We start from the raw sequence: 18,792 nt of genomic DNA, 5'->3' as shown, positions 1-18,792 counted from the left end.
AAGTTAAAAAGAGGTGTCAAGAATACATAGACAAACTGTACAAAAAAAGTCTTAATGTCCTGGATAACCATGATGGTGTGGTCACTCACCTCAAGTCAGACATCCTGGAGTGTGAAGTCAAGTGGGTCTTGGGAAGCATTACTATGAACAAAGCTAGTGGAGGTGATGGAATTCCTGCTGAACTATTTCAGAACCTAAAAGATGATGCTACTAAAGTGATAAATGATAAATGGTTAAAAAAAAAAGAAAGAAAGAAAGAAAAATAAAGTGCTACACTCAAGATGCCAGCAAATTTGAAAAACTCAACAATGGCCACAGGACTGGAAAAGGTCAGTTTCCATTCCAATCTCTGCACATGTGACCAGGGGAGACTATACACATGATCACGGGGGGTGGTCACCGTGATCACGAGTGGGAGTGCATGTGATCAGTGCTGGGTGTGCATTTATCATGGGAAGGATTTGAATCCCACTCAGAAGTCTGCACTGCAAAGATGAAGGGGTGGACTCCCCAGGAGGCGCCACTACAAACCACCCATCCTAATCTCTTCCCCTCCGATTCCTGCAGGCCCGATTCGTCTACCTCGCGGCCGCCATGCCCTCCTATCCCCATAGTCCTCAGGCTCCGGAGGGGCCGCATATCCTCACCAGAAGGCTTGAAGATCAGAGAAAGGTAGAGGGCTGCACTGACACCACTTAATTCTCTAGACGAGGTTAGCCTTCCTGCGCTGAACCCCTCAGTTATATGGTGCGTGACAGGCTCCACCCCAGTCCTCTTCGGTTGGCCAAGGAAACCCAGACCCACCTGCTCGCCCCTCCCACCACTTTAGCCTTGCTGGCCTGAGTCCACTATATCTCCTCTACTCAGGACTTCACCCCTGCAACTGGATGTTAGTAACTTCATATCAGATTCACCTCCCCAGACTCCATCCAAACACACTCTGATTCCTCCAGGAATTGACGGCTGGCCTACCTCCCCTGCTTCTCCCACTACTTTCGTCCTGAGGGTCCACTTCCCTTCCTCCCAAGTATACTCACTCCTCCACAATAACAGGGGCCTCTGCAACAAGCAGACACATCTTACCCAGTTAACTGTGAACATCTGAAGCTCTGAGATTCAAGATGAAGGAGCCGTATTCAGGTACTCTCAACATTTTATATCCAAAGGAGCCAAAGTCTGTGGTGATGACCGGCGATGCTCACTGTTGTCTGCTGTAATCCTTGACCAGCTGGTGGGGGAGAGGTGCTCATGGAAAGGGTGGGTCGTGCAGGGTCTTTCACTCCCACAACTGGGCATGTCTGTGACAGTGGTGCTCTCCTATGTAAAAGTCACATTTTCTAATTTCTTGGCCACTGAACATGGTAGCAGTGCAATCAGAGAAGAATCTGCTGAGACTATTCATCTTTATATCTCTAATCCCAAGCACTTTTGTAGCGTGCAAGCATGATTAGTCACTTCAGATGTGTCCGACTCTTTGCGTCCTTGTGGACTGTAGCTCTCCAGGCTCCTATGTCCATGGAATTCTTCAGGCAAGAATACTGGACTGGGTTGCCATGTCGTCCCAGGGATCAAACTCACATCTCTTAGGTCACCTGCATTGGCAGGTGGTTTGTTTACCACTAGTGCCATCTGGGAAGCCTGGCCTACTGTAGTTGCTTAGATGTACCCTTCTGTGTACCTACAATGTGGCTAGAAATTACATATCACATTCAGGGTAGGAGTATCCCTTGGAAATTGAGAGGGGAATGGAAATGGGATGAAATAAGGGGCAAAGTAAATATACCTAAATATTAACAACATCTAACTCTGAGTGGTAGGTGCTCAAATAGTTCTATCTCTTGCCATGTTGTTAGCAGGGGCACCAGGCATGGAGGACCTCAGCACCTGAAACCTTTTCTATTGTCTCCAAAACTTAGTGGGACCAGATCAGGATTGTGGGAAAATCTAGAGCCAGGGGAGTTTTTATAGCCAGGTAACTAACCTGAAGGTGTCTTCCTCGTCTAAACCCCCAAACTCCTTCTTCACTTCATGTATTAGGGAAAGGAATTCAACCCAGAGAAGACAAGAATTTTTAATTTAGGTGGGCATAGCTGTTGAATTTTCCATTGTATTGAGACCAATTTTTTTTCACAGATAAATGCTGGTATGATATTTACTAGGTGGTATAGTTACAATTCTTTAATTCTTCAAACATATAAGCCTAGAATATTGAGGGAAAGTCTTACTTATATAGAATTTTTTGATGAATGAGGGTATCCAAATGCCTGTGCAATTTGGCAAATATTGAATTTTTGATAACCACATGTCATTTATCGATGGATGCATTATAAATTACTTCAGAACTTAGTGCATTAAGGGAGCGATTATTTATGATTTCTTATGTATCTATGTGTGAGGTGAATGCTTCTGCTGATGTGTCTAGTAAGTGTCAGGATTTTTTGTAGCTCCCTCTGTTTTTCATAGGCCCTTGTACACTTTATATAACATTGCTTCAAAATTAATAGTGTATAAGACAATTCTCTGCATTCTAAAATGGATGCTTGATAATCAGTAATGGTGTGTACATACTCAGATAATAATAATAATAAAAATAAAGAGAACATTGGTGAGCACTTAAGGGAAAATAAAGTCACTCCTCTCATGTAATTTCCTCAACTGTTTCAATAGTGAATAATTTTATTCAGTTTCTAAAAGTTTCCGATATTTCCCTCTATTTAAGGAGAGAAGTTACTGTTTCATTTCAGTCCTTATAAATTCATTCTGGTTTGTTTTATTTTTTTTAGTTAATATATTTATTTTACTTTTTAAAATTTACTTATTTTAACTGGAGGCTAAATACTTTACAATATTGTAGTCGTTTTTGCCATACATTGACATAAATCAGCCATGGCTGTACATATGTTCCCCATCCTGAACCCCCCTCCCACCTCCCTCCCCATCCCATCCCTCTGGGTCATCCCAGTGCACCAGCCCTGAGCACCCTGTCTCATGCATTGAACCTGGACTGGCAATCTGTTTCACATATGATAATATACATGTTTCAATGCTAGTCTCTCAGATCATCCCACCCTCACCTTCTCCCACAGAGTCCAAAAGACTGTTCTATACATTTGTGTCTCTTTTGCTGTCTCGCATATAGGGTCATCATTACCATCTTTCTAAATTCCATATATATGCATTAGTATACTGTATTGGTGTTTCTCGTTCTGACTTACTTCACTCTGTATAATAGGCTCCAGTTTCATCCACCTCATGAGAACTGATTCAAATGCATTGTTTTTAATGGCTGAGTAATATTCCATTGTGTATATGTACCACAGCTTTCTTATCCATTCTTCTGCCAATGGACATCTAGGTTGTTTCCATGTCCTGGCTAGTGTAAACAGTGATGGACATCTAGGTTGTTTCCATGTCCTGGCTAGTATAAACAGTGCTACAATGAACATTGTGGTACATGTGTCTCTTTCTGGTTTCCTTGGTGTGTATGCCCAACAGTGGGATTGCTGAGCAATATGGCAGTCTTAGTTCCAGTTTTTTAAAGAATTTCTCCACACGATTCTCCATAGTGGCTGTACTAGTTTGTGTTCCCACCAACAGTGTAAGAGGGTTCCCTTTTCTCCACACCCTCTCTAGCATTTATTTTTTGTAGGTATTTTGATAGCAGCCATTCTGACTTGTGTGAAGTGGTACCTCATTCTGGTTTTGATTTGCACTTCTCTGACAATGAGTGATGTTGAGCATCTTTTCGTGTGTTTGTTAGCCATCTGTATGTCTTCTTTGGAGATATTTCTGTTTAGTTCTTTGGCCCGATTTTTGATTGGATCATTTATTTTTCTGGAATTGAGCTGCAGGAGCTGCTTCTATACTTTTGAGATTAGTTCTTTGTCAGTTGCTTCATTTGCTATTATTTCCTCCCATTCTGAAGGCTGTCTTTTCACCTTGCTTATAGTTTCCTTTGTTGTGCAAAAGCTTTTAAGTTTAATTAGGTCCCATTTGTTTATTTTTCCTTTTATTTCCATTAGTCTGGGAGGTGGATCATAGAGGATCCTGCTGTGATTTATGTCAGAGAGTGTTTTGCCTATGTTTTCCTCTAGGAGTTTTATAGTTTCTGGTCTTACATTTAGATCTTTAATCCATTTTCAGTTTATTTTTGTGTATGGTGTTAGAAAGTGTTGTAGTTTCATTCTTTTACAAGTGGTTGACTAGCATTCTCAGTATCACTTGTTAAAGAGATTGTCTTTTTTCCATTGTATTTTCTTGCCTCCTCTGTCAAAGAGGTAGGTGCATGAATTTATCTCTGGGCTTTTTAGTTTGTTCCATTGATCTATATTTCTGTCTTTGTGCCAGAACCATACTGTCTTGATGACTGTAGCTTTGTAGTGTATCCTGAAGTCAGGCAGGTTGATTCCTCCAGTTCCATTCTTCTTTCTCAAGATTGCTTTGGTTATTCGAGGTTTTTTGTATTTCCATATAAATTGGGATATTATTTGTTCTAGTAGTCTGAAATATACCATTGGTCACTTGAGAGGGATTGCAGTGAATCTATAGATTGCTTTGGAAAGTATCTTCATTTTCACTGTATTGATTCTTCTGATCCATGAACATGATATGTTTCTCCATTTATTTGTTTCATCTTTGATTTCTTTCATCAGTGTTTTATAGTTTTCTATATATAAGTCTTTTGTTTCTTTAGATAGATTTATTCCTAAGTATTTTATTCTTTTCGTTGCAACGGTGAATGGAATTGTTTCCTTAATTTCTCCTTCTGTTTCCTCATTGTTAGTGTATAGGAATGCAAGGGATTTCTGTGTGTTAATTTTATATCCTGCAATGTTACTCTATTCATTGATTAGCTCTAGTAATTTTCTGGTGGTGTCTTTAGGGTTTTCTATGTAGACGATCATGTCATCTGCAAACAGTGAGAGTTTTACTTCTTCTTTTCCAATCTGGATTCCTTTAATTTCTTTTTCTTCTCTGATCACTGTGGCTAAAACTTCCAAAACTATGCTGAATGGTAGTGGTGAGAGTGGGCACCATTGTCTTGTTCCTGACTTTAGGGGAAATGCTTTCAATTTTTCACCATTGAGGATAATGTTTGCTGTGGGTTTATCATAGCTGGCTTTTATTATGTTGAGATCTTTTCCTTCTGTGCCTGCTTTCTGGAGGGTTTTTATCATAAATGGATGTTGAATTTTGTCAAAGACTTTCTCTGCATCTATTGAGATAATCATATGGTTTTTATCTTTCAATTTGTTAATGTGGTGAATCACATTGATTAAGTTGTGGATAGTAAAGAATCCTTACATCCCTGGGATAAAGCCCACTTGGTCTTTTTAATATGTTGTTGGATTCTGTTTGCTAGAATTTTGTTAAGGATTTTTGCATCTGTGTTCATCAGTGATATTGGCCTGTAGTTTTCTTTTTTTGTGGCATCTTTGTATGGTTTTGGTATTAGGGTGATGGTGGACTCATAGAATGAGTTTGGAAGTTGACCTTCCTCTGCAATTTTCTGGAAGAGTCTGAGTAGGATAGCTGTTAGGTCTTCTCTAAATTGTTGGTAGAATTCAGTTTTGAAGCCGTCTGGCCCTGGGCTTTTGTTTGCTGGAAGATTTGTGATTACAGTTTCAATTTCCATGCTTGCCATGGGTCTGTTAAGATTTTCTATTTCTTCCTGGTTCAGTTTTGGAAATTTATACTTTTCTAAGAATTTGTCCATTTCTTCCAAGTTGTCCGTTTTATTCACATATAGTTGCTGATATAGTCTTTTATGATCCTTTGTATTTCTGTGTTGTCTGTTGTGATTTCTCCATTTTCATTTCTAATTTTGTTGATTTGATTCTTCTCCCATTGTTTCTTGATGAGTCTGGCTAATGGTTTCTCCATTTTATTTATCTTCTCAAAGAACCAGCTTTTAGCTTTGTTGATTTTGGCTATGGTCTCCTTTGTTTCTTTTGCATTTATTTCTGCCCTAATTTTTGTGATTTCTTTCCTTCTACTAACCCTGGGATTCTTCATTTCTTCCTTTTCTAGATGCTTTACATGTACATTTAGATTATTTATTTGATTTTTCTCTTGTTTCTTGAGGTAAGCTTGTATTGGTATGAACCTTCCCCTTGGCACTGCTTTTACTGAGTCCCATAGGTTTGGGGTTGCTGTGTTTTCATTTCCATTCGTTTCTATGCATATTTTGGTTTCTTTCTTGACTTCCTCTGTGATTTGTTGGTTATTCAGAAGTATATTTGTTAGCCTCCATATGTTTGTATTTTTAATAGTTTTTTTTTCTTGTAGTTGATATCTAATCTTACTGCATTCTGATCAGAAAAAGATGCTTGGAATGATTTCAATTCTTTTGAATTTACCAAGGCTAGATTTATGGCCCAGGATGTGATCAATCCTGGAGAAGGTTCCATGTGCACTTGAGAAAAAGGTTAACTTCGTTTTTTTGGGGTGAAATGCCCTATAGATATCAACTAGGTCTAACTGGTCCATTATATCATTTAAAGTTTGTGTTTCCTTGTTAACTTTCTGTTTGGTTGACCTATCCATAGGTGTGAGTGGGGTCTTAAAGTCACCGACTATTATTGTGTTACTGTTAATTTCCCCTTTCATACTTGTTATGATTTGACTTACATATTGTGGTGCTCCTATGCTGGGTGCATATATATTTATAATTGTTATATGTTCTTCCTGGTTTGATCCCTTGATCATTATGTAGTGTCCTTCTTTGTCTCTTTTCACAGCCTTTATTTCAAAGTCTATTTTATCTGATATGAGTATTGCTACTCCTGCTTTCTTTTGGGCTCCATGTGCATGAAATATCTTTTTCCAACCCTTCACTTTCAGTCCATATGTGTCCCTTGTTTTGAGGTGGGTCTCTTGTAGACAACATATACAGGGTCTTGTATTCATATCATTCAGCCATTCTTTGTCTTTAGTTTGGGGCATTCGACCCATTTATGTTTAAGGTGATTATTGATAAGAACGATCCTATTGCCATTTACTTTGTTGTTTTGGGTTCGAGTATATACAGCTTTTCTGTGTTTCCTGTCTAAAGAAGATCCTTTAGTGTTTGTTGAAAAGCAGGTTTCATTGTGCTGACTTCTCTGAGCTTTTGTTTGTCTGTAAAGCTTTTGATTTCTCCTTCATATTTGAATGAGATCCTTGCTGGGTAATCTGGGTTGTAGGTTTTTCTCTTTCATCACTTTAAGTATATCTTGCCAATCCCTTCTGGCCTGAAGAGTTTCTATTGAAAGATCAGCTGTTATCCTTATGGGATTCCCCTTGTGTGTTATTTGTTGTTTTTCCCTTGCTGCTTTTAATATTTGTTCCTTGTGTTTGATCTTTGTTAATTTGATTAATATGTGTCTTGGGGTGTTTTGCCTTGGGTTTATCCTGTTTGGAGCTCTCTGGGGTCTTTGGACTTGGGTGACTATTTCCTTCCCCACTTAGGGAAGTTTTCAACTATTATCTCAAGTATTTTCTCACGGTCTTTCTATTTGTTTTCTTCTTCTGGGACTCCTATGATTCAAATGTTGGGGCATATCACATTGTCCCAGAGGTCTCTGAAGTTGTCCCCATTTCTTTTAATTCTTTTTTCTTTTTTCCTCTCTGCTTCATTTATTTCTACCATTCTATCTTTTACCTCACTTATCCTATCTTCTGCCTCTATTATTCCTCTTTTGATTCCTCCAGAGTGTTTTTGATCTCATTTATTGCATTGTTCATTATTGATTGACTCTTTTTTATTTCTTCTATGTCCTTGTTATACATTTCTTGCATCCTCTCAATCCTTGTCTCTAGGCTATTTATCTGTAACTACACTTTGTTTTCAAGATTTTGGATCATTTTTACGATCATTATTCTCAATTCTTTTTCAGGTAGACTCCCCATCTCCTCCTCTGTTGTTTACTTTGGTGGGCATTTATCCTCTTCCTTTACCTGCTGAGTATTTCTCTACCTTTTTATCTTGTTTAGATTGCTGTGTTTGGGGTGGACTTTCCATATTCTGGAAGTTTGTGGTTCCTCTATTGTGGAGGTTCCTTGCTGTAGGTGGGGTTGGACAGGTGGTTTGTCAAGGTTTCCTGGTTAGAGAAGCTTGTGATGGTGTTCTGGTAGGTGGGTCTGGATTTCTTCTCTCTGGAGTCCAGTGAAATGCCCAGTAGTGAGTTTTGAGGTGTCTATGTGTTTGTTGTGACTTGGGCATCCTGTATATTGAAGCTCAGGGCTATTTTCCTGCATTGCTAGAGAATTTGCATGGTATGTCTTTCTCTGGAACTTGTTGGCTCTTGGGTGGTGTTTGGTTTCAGTGTAGGTATGGAGGCTTTTGGATGAGCTGTTATCAATTAATGTTCCCTGGAGTCAGGAGTTATCTGGTATTCTCAGGTTTTGGACTTAAGCCTCTTGCCTCTGGTTTTCAGTCTTATTCTTAAGTAGCCTCAAGACTTCTCCATCTATACAGCCCTGATGGTAAATCATCCAGGTTAATGATGAAAAGTTTCTCCACAGTGAAGGACACCCAGAGAGGCTCATAGAGTTACATGGAGAAGAGAAGAAGGGAGGAGGGATATAGAGGTCACCAAGAAGAGGAGAGGGGAAATCAAAAGGGGAGAGAGCAATCTAGCCTGTAATCAACTCCCTATGTGAGCTCCACAGTCTGGACCCCTCAGAGATGTTCACAGAGATGTTCACAGAGTTACACAGAGAAGAGAAGAGGGAAGAAGGAGGCAGAGGTGACTCGGAGGAGAAGGGGAATCAAAAGTAGAGAGACAGATCCAGGCAGTAATCAGTTCCCTAAGTGTTTTCCGCAGCCTGGAATACCCAAAGAGTTTCACAGAGTTAGGTAGAGAAAAGAAGCGGGAGGGAGGAGATAGAGGTGACCTGGTGGAGAAAAAGGAAAGTCAAAAGGGGGAGTGAGCAATCAAGCCAGTAATCACACTCCCAAGTAAAAATGGGTACTGAGGATTGGGTTCTTAAAGGTATGCAATTGATAACAAATACCAAAAATCAAAGATTAAAAATCTAGAGTAGATGCTAGATGCTCAAAAATACAATATTAAAAAAACAAAACAAAGTCACAAAAATTATCAAATATATATATATATATATATATATATATATGAAGTTTGCTTTAAAATAGGGTCTTTTTTTGCAAGGTAATAGTAGGTTATAAAAATGAAAATTAAAGGAGTAATAGAGGACTTAAAAAATTTTTTAAAATTAATTTAAAAATGATAATAGTAAAAATATATCTAGGAATTTCTCTGGAGCTGTTGCAGACAGTGTGGGGTCAGTTCAGTTTCAGATAGTTCCTTGATCTGGCTTATACTTCTCAAGATCTATAGGCCCCTTCCAATGTAGTCGGTGCTAACTACAGGGTTTTAATCTGTTGCACCTGTCACTTCCAAAGCAGTTCCCTCTGTTTATTTTAGTTTCCTGTGTTTGCTGGTCTCTTCAGTGTCTAATTTCTGCCCTGACACAAGGGGGCGAAGGTGGTCACTTATTTAGGCTCACTTGTTCAGTCGTGCTGTGGGGAGGGAGGGACACTGCAAACAAATATCACTGGCATGTGTGGGGAGTGCTCCAGTGTCTCAGCCACACTGGGCTTCCCCCAACTCATGGTGTGTGTGCTTTCCCAGTCTACACTTCTCAGGCTCTAGGTTGCTCTGCCGGGGAACTGTCTGAGGTGGGCCCTGGGTTGCATGCACTTCCCAGGTCTAAGCCGCTCATGTTCAGATTCGTGGGTACTCCCCAAAGGTGCATACTCGGTTGGGCCTTCGTATTGTGCCCTTCCCAGGTCCGAGCAGTTCAGGCGACCCGGTGCTTGGTGAGTGCAGTCTCCCCCAGGTGGGGGATATGTCTGATCACCTCCCCCGTCCCAGCCGCTGGGTTTTCTGGGTGTCTACAGGTGCACCTTCTCAGGTGTGCTGTGTGTCTCTTCTGGGGAGCTGATCTCTGGCTGCGACCCTCCTAGCGGATGTCAACCATCCAGAATCTCAAGAAGTCTTGGTTAGCAATGGAGCCTGCTTGCAGTTTGGTAGAGGATGCCATCTCTGGGGCTGTTTGCCCCTTTCTGGCTCTGGCTGGCACCCACCTGCCCCCTGCCTCCAGCGGGGGATGTGCCAGTGTGCAGCTGCCTAGCTCTCCTCTGGTATTTGCTCAGTCCTTTGTTCTGTGAGTGGGCCTGGCAGTGCCTTAGGTTAGGGCTTTCTGTGGGATAGTTTTCTCTCTCTCTGGCTATCCCACAGTTTGGGTTGCTATCTCACCTTAGTTCAGTCAGATTGCCCTCAGGGCACTTGGTCCCAGGCCTTACCCTAAGCATTGCATGTCGCGCCTCCCTGTTCAGCCCCCACTTCTTGGTGGTGGCTGCCAGTGCTGGGAGTTGTCATTAGGCACGTAATCTGTGGGTTTTATTTATTTATTTACTTTTCCTCGAGGTTATGTTGCCCTGTGATATTCCAAAACTCCCCACAGACCTACCGGTGAGAGTGGTTCCTGGTGTTTGGAAACTTCTCCTCTTTTAAGACTCCCTTCCCAGGACATATCTCCATCCCTACCTCTTTTGTCTCTCTTTCTATCTTTTATATTTGGTCCTACCTCCTTTCAAAGACTATGGGTTGCCTTTCTGGGTGCCCAATGTCCTCTGCCAGCATTCAGAAGTTGCTTTGCGGAATTGGCTCAGCGTTCAAATGTTCTTTTGATTAATTTGTGGAGGAGAAAGTGGTCTCCCTGTCTTATTCCTCTGCCATCTTCTGGATTCTTAAAGGTACAAAGATGATAACAAATACCAAAAAGCAAAGATTAAAAAACTAGACTAGACATTAGACTCTCAACAATACAATATTAACAAAACAAAACAAAATCACAAACATTATTAAAAATATATAAGAAATTTGCTTTAAAAATAGCATCTTTTTTGCAAAGAAATAGTAGGTTATAAAAATGAAAATTAAAGGAGTAATAACGGACTTAAAATTTTTTAAAAAATTTTAATGATAATAGTAAAATATATCAAGGAACTTCTCTGGAGCTGTTGTGGGCAGTGTGGGGTCAGTTAAGTTTCAGATAGTTCCTTGTTCAAGCTTATAATTCTCAAGGTCTACAGGCCCCTTCCAATATAGTCAGTGCTAACTACAGGGTTTTAATCCATTGCACCTGTCACTTCCAAAGCAGTTCATCTGTTTATTTTGGCTTCTGTTTGCAAGTCTCTTCAGTGCCTAATTTCTGCCCTGACACAAAAGGGCGAAGGTGGTCACTTATTTAGACTCACTTGTTCAGTCATGCTGTGGGGACGGAGGAACACTGCAAACAAATATCATTGGCATGTGTGGGGAGTGCTCGCAGTGTCTGGGCCACACTGGGTTTGCCCCCATTCAATGTGTGTGTGGTTTCCTGGTCTACACTGCTCAGGCTCCAGGTTGCTCTGAAGTGGAACTGTCTAAAGTGGGCCCTGGGTTGCGGGCACTTCCCAGGTCTAAGCTGCTCAGGTTCAGGTTCTTGTGTACTCCAAAAAGAAGCACAGACTCAGTTGGGCCTGCGTTTTGTGCCCTTCCCAGGTCCATGTAGCTCAGGCGACCAGGTACTTGGTGAGTACACTCTCCCCAGATGTGTGGTGGTCTTATCCAGGAGGTTTATCACTTCCCCCATCCCAGTTGCTCACTTACCTGGGTGTGCAGTGGGAGCATCGTCTCAGGTGTGCCATGTGTCTCCTCTGGGGAGCTGATCTCTGGCTGCGACCCTCCTGGCAGATGTCAACCATCCAGGATCCCAGGAAGACTTGGTTAGGAACTGGGAGCCTGCTCACAGTTTGGTAGAGGATGCTGTCTCTGGGCTGAGATTGCCCCTTTCTGGCTTTGGCTGTCTCCCGCCTGCCTCTCTGCCTCTGGCAGGGGAAGGGCCGGTTCTCAGCCAGCTAACTCTCCTCTGGTATTCACTCAGTCCTTTGTTCTGTGAGCGGGCCTGGCAGTGCCTTAGGTTAGAGCTTTTTGCAGGGAAGGTTTTTTTCTCTCTCTCGCTCGCTCTTTCTCTCTCTCTCTCTCTCTCTCTCTCTCTCTCTCTCTGGCTATCCCACAGTTTGGGTTGCTATCTCATATTAGCTCTCTCAGATTGTTCCCAGGTAATTCAGGCCCAGTCCTCACCCTAAGCAATGCATCCCACGCCTCCCTGTTCAGCCCCCACTTGCTGGTGGTGGATGTGAGCATCTGGGCTACTTCTCTGCTGGGAGTTGTGGTAAGGTGCATAATCTGTGGGTTTTATTTTTTTATTTTTCTCCTCCCGGTTATGTTGCCCCCTGAGATTCCAAAACTCCCCACAGACCCGCCGATGAGAGTGTTTCCTGGTATTTGGAAACTTCTTCTCTTTCAGGACTCCCTTCCCGGGATAGATCTCCATCCCTAACTCTTTTGTCTCTCTTTTTAGATTTTATATTTTGTCCTACCTCCTTTTGAAGATAAAGGGCTGCCTTTCTGGGTGGCTGGTATTCTCCACCAATGTTCAGAAGTTGTTTGTTGTTTTGTGGAATTCCCTCAGCGTTCAAATGATCTTTCAATGAATTTGTTGGGGGAGAAAGTGGTCTCCTCGTCCTATTCCTCCACCATCTTAGGACTGCCCCCCCCCCATTCTGGTTTTGTTTTAAACACCAATGTTTATTTGGTTATGTTTGGTGTTCATTTTACACTTTTAAAACAAGTTGCAATTTTCCCTATCAATTAGAATATCAAAACCTCTAAAGGAAGTCACTGTCATCAAAAAGGCAAAATATGGACAACCTACATAAATCAACACTGTTCTTCAGGCACTGAGCAAAGAGACAGCACCACACTGGAGATACAAAATGGAAAGTATTTTTAAATGTTTTTTTTTTTTTCAGAAATACATTAAAAGAAAAACATTTTCAGAAATACATAAACTCAAGAGAAAAAAATTGAGCAAGGCAGGATACTAGAAAGATCTTAATCACTCAGTGCTATGGGGCTACAAATAGGGCCTGATCAAGGATGGATAGAATGTTCTTTTTTTTTTTTAATTTTTTTGGTCCAATGTAGAATTCTAATGAGTTACCACCATGGGGAAACAGTGGAAACAGTGTCAGACTTTATTTTGGGGAGCTCCAAAATCACTGCAGATGGTGACTGCAGCCATGAAATTAAAAGACGCTTACTCCTTGGAAGGAAAGTTATGACCAACCTAGATAGCATATTCAAAAGCAGAGACATGACTTTGCCAACAAAGGTCCATCTAATCAAGGATATGGTTTTTCCAGTGGTCATGTATGGATGTGAGAGTTGGACTATAAAAACAGCTGAGTGCCGAAGAATTGATGCTTTTGAACTGTGGTGTTGGAGAAGACTCTTGAGAGTCCCTTGGACTGCAAGGAGATCCAACCAGTCCATTCTGAAGGAGATCAGTCCTGGGTGTTCTTTGGAAGGACTGATGCTAAAGCTGAGACTCCAATACTTTGGCCACCTCATGCGAAGAGTTGACTCATTGGAAAAGACTCTGATGCTGGGAGGGATTGGGGGCAGAAGGAGAAGGGGACGACAGAGGATGATAATGGCTGGATGGCATCACCGACTTAATGGACATGAGTTTGAGTGAACTCCGGGAGTTGGTGATGGACAGGGAGGCCTGGCATGCTGTGATTCATGAGGACGCAAAGAGTCGGACACGACTGAGCGACTTCCCTTTCACTTTTCACTTTCATACAGTGGAGAAGGAAATGGCAACCCACTCCAGTGTTCTTGCCTGGAGAATCCCAGGGACAGGGGAGCCTGGTGGGCTGCCGTCTCTGGCGTCACACAGACTCAGACACGACTGAAGCGACTTAGCAGCAGCAGCAGTGGCAGCAATGCATGCAGTAAACAGAATGCAAGCAATAATGCCACATGGGAAGCAGCCTCTAGGCCTGATGTGTACCTGAGAGAAATGGGCTGAGTACCAGATGGGGTCCCTGGAGCCTCCCCAGCTGGCAGCCATGGCCCAGGATGCTCTCTCACCCATGCAGGAGCAGAAATCCACATAGGGAAAAGCAGCCTACTGATGGGAGGCTTGTAGACAGCAGTGTTTTCAGAACATCGCAGCTCATCCTGAGATCCACACAAATGTGGTGGCCTTGTCCTTATAGTGTGATAAAGATGGAATGAGAGGATTTGGTGGATAGTGTTCTCAAAAATGTGAAATAGACATTTCTATAAGGTATTACTATGCATGCATGCTAAGTTACTTCAGTCGTGTTTGACTCTTTGCAGCCCTATGGATGGTAGCCCGCCAGGCTCCTCTGTCCATGAGATTTTCCAGGCAAGAATACTGGAGTGGGTTGCCATTCCCTTCTCCAGAGGATCTTCTCAACCCAGGGATTGAACCCTGAGGGGTCGAATTCCAGCCTCTTACATGTCCTGCATTGGCAGGCGGGTTCGTTAGCACTAGCATCGCCTGGGAAGCCCTAGTGTCAGTATATATGTATTCCTATTGTCGTTATTATGTACCATGGGAGGTATTAAGAAAGGACAACACCTGCAACCATAGTGTTTTCAGCTTTCCTGCATCTCTAATGTTATAGAGGAGGCCATTATCCTCTTTTGGAGAAACAACAGCTACCATGTTAAGCACTTACTATGTGCCAGGCACTATGGTAAAGGCGTTGCATACATGATCTCATTTAGTCCTCACAGCAATCCCATGAAGTAGGTACTGTTTCTCCATTTTAAAGTCAGGTACATGAGGCTCAGAGATGTTAACTAACTTACCCAAGGTAACACAGTAAGTCTTTAGCATCAGAATTTTACCATCAGGAGACTAGCTCTAGGATTCTGTATCCTTATCTCTGTGCTAAAAGGCGTTTCAAGTAGCACATGCAAGACACACATACCCCCAAGTGGTAGATGTGGATCTCCAAGAGGGAGACACCAGTTTCACCCTTTAGGCTCCATACACAGGGCTGGCTGTAGAAGGAGACCCTCAAGCAAGTGGACCTCTCCAGCTGGGGGTGATTATGGACAGAAGTGGGCACTTGGATGCTTGGGGGTGGCGTGCTGTGGGGGTATCTGGCTTCCCAATTGGGAAGACTAGGCTGGGGACAAGAGTGACAGACCAAATCTGAATTTCAGAAACACCCAGAGTAGCAGTCACCAACTTCATCGCGCCCTTGTGCCTGCGAGGCAGCTACTAGGCGCAGAGAGGTGCTGAGGCTTGCCTAAGGTCACACAGCTCGCTAGAGCGCAGGTGCAGTGTAGAACCTTGGTCTTCAGGCTCCAGTTCGGTGCTCTTGCTGCCACTCCACTCCCACTGGGCCCTCAGGTTCAGTGCACAGCAGTCAGAGGGAAGCCACATCTTTGTGAGTGAAGCCATTGTCTGCAGGGTGGTTCTCAGTGTTGGCCAGAGACATGCAGAAGTGCCAGTCTTCAAGTCTCACCCAGCACTGACTGAGGACTGAGATCCAGCAAAATGGGACTTTGCAAGCCCTCTAGGTGACCCTGATACACACTCGAGTGTCAAAACCACCGGCCCAGACAGAAAGGCAAAGTGCCGAGTGCTGCAGCCATACACATTCATTCAGATCATCAACTCGCACAGCACAAAGAAGGGTCGTCTTCCTAGAGAAGAAAGGAACACAGCTCTCAAGCCACACCTGCAGAGCAAGGTCACCTTCAAACACATGTAGCAGTTAAACATGCAAAGACGGGGAGGCAGAGTGCAGCCAGCACTTGCTCATCCACAGGGGCATCAGAGCTAGTGTAGTTTTGCCAACTCAGCAATTCCCCAGAGATGTGCCAGTTCTGCTGCTTGTTGCCTGGGAGGTGCATCCCTGCCCTCTGGGAAGTTGCCATGCAGGATCATAGAACCTCTGATCTGGGAGGGACCTTAGAGAGTACCTACCTCATTGCCCACCCCTACTGCATCACTGGTGATGCCCCTGACTTTCCGTCTCCAGAGGAACCTGGCAGGCTACAGTCCATGGGGTGGCAAAGAGTCAGACAGGACTTAGCCCTGGGCACAATCATTTTTAGGAACAGTGGCAGGCTGCACAAAACACCAGTGGCTCCTAGTTTGTGGCCTCTGGCTTAATATCTTTCTTTCCCACTTGGCTCTCTGCTCCACAGGGGCACATACCCCTGGGTCTGCTCTGCTCACCACAGTGTCTGGATTCCACAAATGGAAAAATAAAAATAGAAGATGGACCCACCCTCCCAGGAGAACACCAGGTTCAGAAAGAATACACTGGCATGGAGATGGCACTCTGTCACTCCTCGCCTCTTTTTCAACTGCCCACTGGAATGTCCCTTTAAGCCCTACTCCCGGTTGACCCCTGCAGGCCTCCTTACCCTCTGCTCTGAAGTCATCCCATGGCCACATGGGTTCTGGTGGGGGCGGGGTCCTCTGTGATGTCACCAAGGGCCCAGCCTTGCCTGGTCCTCAGTCTCCAGGTGCCAGCGCAGACCAGCGCACCAGGAGCCGCTTCGTCTCAGCTCACGATGCGGTCGGTAATATGGTTATTTTTTTGGTCTACGTTTATCTCGTTTGTCTTTGCCTATATGTTTTATGTCCTGAGAGATGAAGCCAAAGAACCCCCATGGATGGTGCCCAGCGGAAGGCACTTCCGAATTCGGCAGAATCAACCAGAGCATGCCCCAGGCTGGTTTGGGAGCAATTCGCACTGGCTGTTAACCTTCCTCATGTTTTTGGTGATCCTGAAGTTTCCCGGAGGCGATGACGAAAGTAACGTGTGCACTCCTGGCCGTCAGGGCTGTTCATCTGGCCCTCCAGGAAGAAAGAAGATAAAGGCTTCCCCCTGCAAAGACTCTATGTGTGGTGCCTTAACCCAGGTCAAGACGAAACTTGTGAACCTTGTGTCCAGGATGCGGAACCTGAAACTCATCACGGCAACCGGTGATAGACGCCAATGTCCCAATATCGAGGTTCTTGGTGATGCACAGAGAAACATTACAGTATATGAGTTACGGGACACCGGAGACCCCGATGGAGTGGATTTTCACATCAAGGAAGAAGAGTAGTTGAGTGTTGACAAACTGTATCCAAACCAATAAAAGTATTTTGAAGCAAAAGGAAAAAAAGCCTCTGCTATTTTTTATTCGAGCTACATACAGTTTTACCTTTTCCAGAATGTGGTATAATTGGCATCATGCAGTCTATAACCTTTTCCAGACTGAGAGACCTGCGTTCGATCCCTGGCTTGGGAAGATCCCCTGGAGAAGGGAAAGGCTACCCACTCCAGTATTCTGGCCTGGAGAATTCCATGGACTTACAGTCCACGGAGTCACAAAGAGTTGGACATGACTGAGCAACTTTCACAGTGTATAACCTTTCCCAGACTAGCTTATTATACTTAATAACATCATTAAGTTTCATCCATTTCTTTTTGTGATTTGATAGCCCATTTCTTTTTATTCTTGAATAATATTCTGTTATATTGATGTTCTGTAGTTAGTTTAAACATTCAGGTAGTAAAGGACATTTTGGTTGCCTCCAATTTGTGTGTGTGTGTGTGTGTGTGTGTGTGTGAGAGAGAGAGAGAGAGAGAGAGAGAGACAGAGAGTATGAGTTAAGCTTTATACAATTCAGGTGCATGTTTCTGTGTGGGCATTAGCTTTCAAATCACTTGGTGCACTATCTAGGAGCAAAATTGCTAGATCATAGCATATGACAAGGTTTAGCTATGTAAGACATTGCTTCCAAAGTGACTGTACCATTTTGCACTCCCACTAACAACAAATGAGAGTTCCTGTGGTTCCTCATCTTTGCCAGTAACTGGTTTTGTCAGATTTTTGTATTTGGCCAGCCCAAAGGGACTAGATCTGATAGAGATAGTGCCTGATGAACTATGGATGGAGGTTTGTGACGTTGTCCAGCAGACAGGGATCCAGACCATCCCCATGGAAAGGAAATGCAAAAAAGGAAATGGCTGTCTGGGGAGGCCTTTGCTTCCCAGGACAGCTGTGAAAAGAAGAGAAGCAAACAGCAAAGGAGAAAAGGAAAGATATAAGCATCTGAATGCAGAGTTCCAAAGAATATGAAGGAGAGATAAGAAAGCCTTCCACAGAGATCAATGCAAAGAAATAGAGGAAAACAACAGAATGGGAAAGACTAGAGATCTCTTCAAGAAAATTAGACATACCAAGGGAACATTTCATGTGAAGATGGACTCGATAAAGGACAGAAATGGTAGGGATCTAACAGAAGCAGAAGATACTAAGAAGAGGTGGCAAGAATACACAGAAGAACTATACAAAAAGGATCTTCACGACCCAGATAATCATGATGGTGTGATCACTCCTCTAGAGCCAGACATCCTGGAATGTGAAGTCAAGTGGGCCTTAGAAAGCATCGCTACAAACGAAGCTAGTGGAGGTGATGAAATTCCAGTTGAGCTATTTCAAATCCTGAAAGATGATGCTGTGAAAGTGCTGAACTCAATATGCCAGCAAATTTGGAAAACTCAGCAGTGGCCACAGGACTGGAAAAGGTCAGTTTTCATTCCAATCCCAAAGAAAGACAATGCCAAAGAATGCTCAAACCAGCACACAATTGCACTCATCTCACACGCTAGTAAAGTAATGCTCAAAATTCTCCAAGCCAGGCTTCGGCAATACGTGAACCGTGAAATTCTAGATGTTCAAGCTGGTTTTAGAAAAGACAGAGGAACCAGAGATCAAATTGCTAACATCCACTGGATCATGGAAAAAGCAAGAGAGTTCCAGAAAAACATCTATTTCTGCTTTATTGACTATGCCAAAGCCTTTGACTGTGTGGATCACAATAAACTGTGGAAAATTCAAGAGA

General features: G+C 43.1%; 1 pseudogene; it reads right to left on the bottom strand.

Annotated features, from left to right (window-relative positions):
- The window catches only part of LOC102177230, a 136,485-nt pseudogene extending 120,151 nt beyond the window's left edge, over positions 1-16,334 (bottom strand).
- Positions 16,335-18,792: the final 2,458 nt, after the last annotated feature.

Source organism: Capra hircus (assembly GCF_001704415.2).
Source record: "Capra hircus breed San Clemente chromosome X unlocalized genomic scaffold, ASM170441v1, whole genome shotgun sequence".
NCBI lineage: Eukaryota > Metazoa > Chordata > Mammalia > Artiodactyla > Bovidae > Capra > Capra hircus.
Note: the sequence above shows the minus strand (reverse complement) of the source record. Positions and strands in the feature narration are given on the sequence as shown.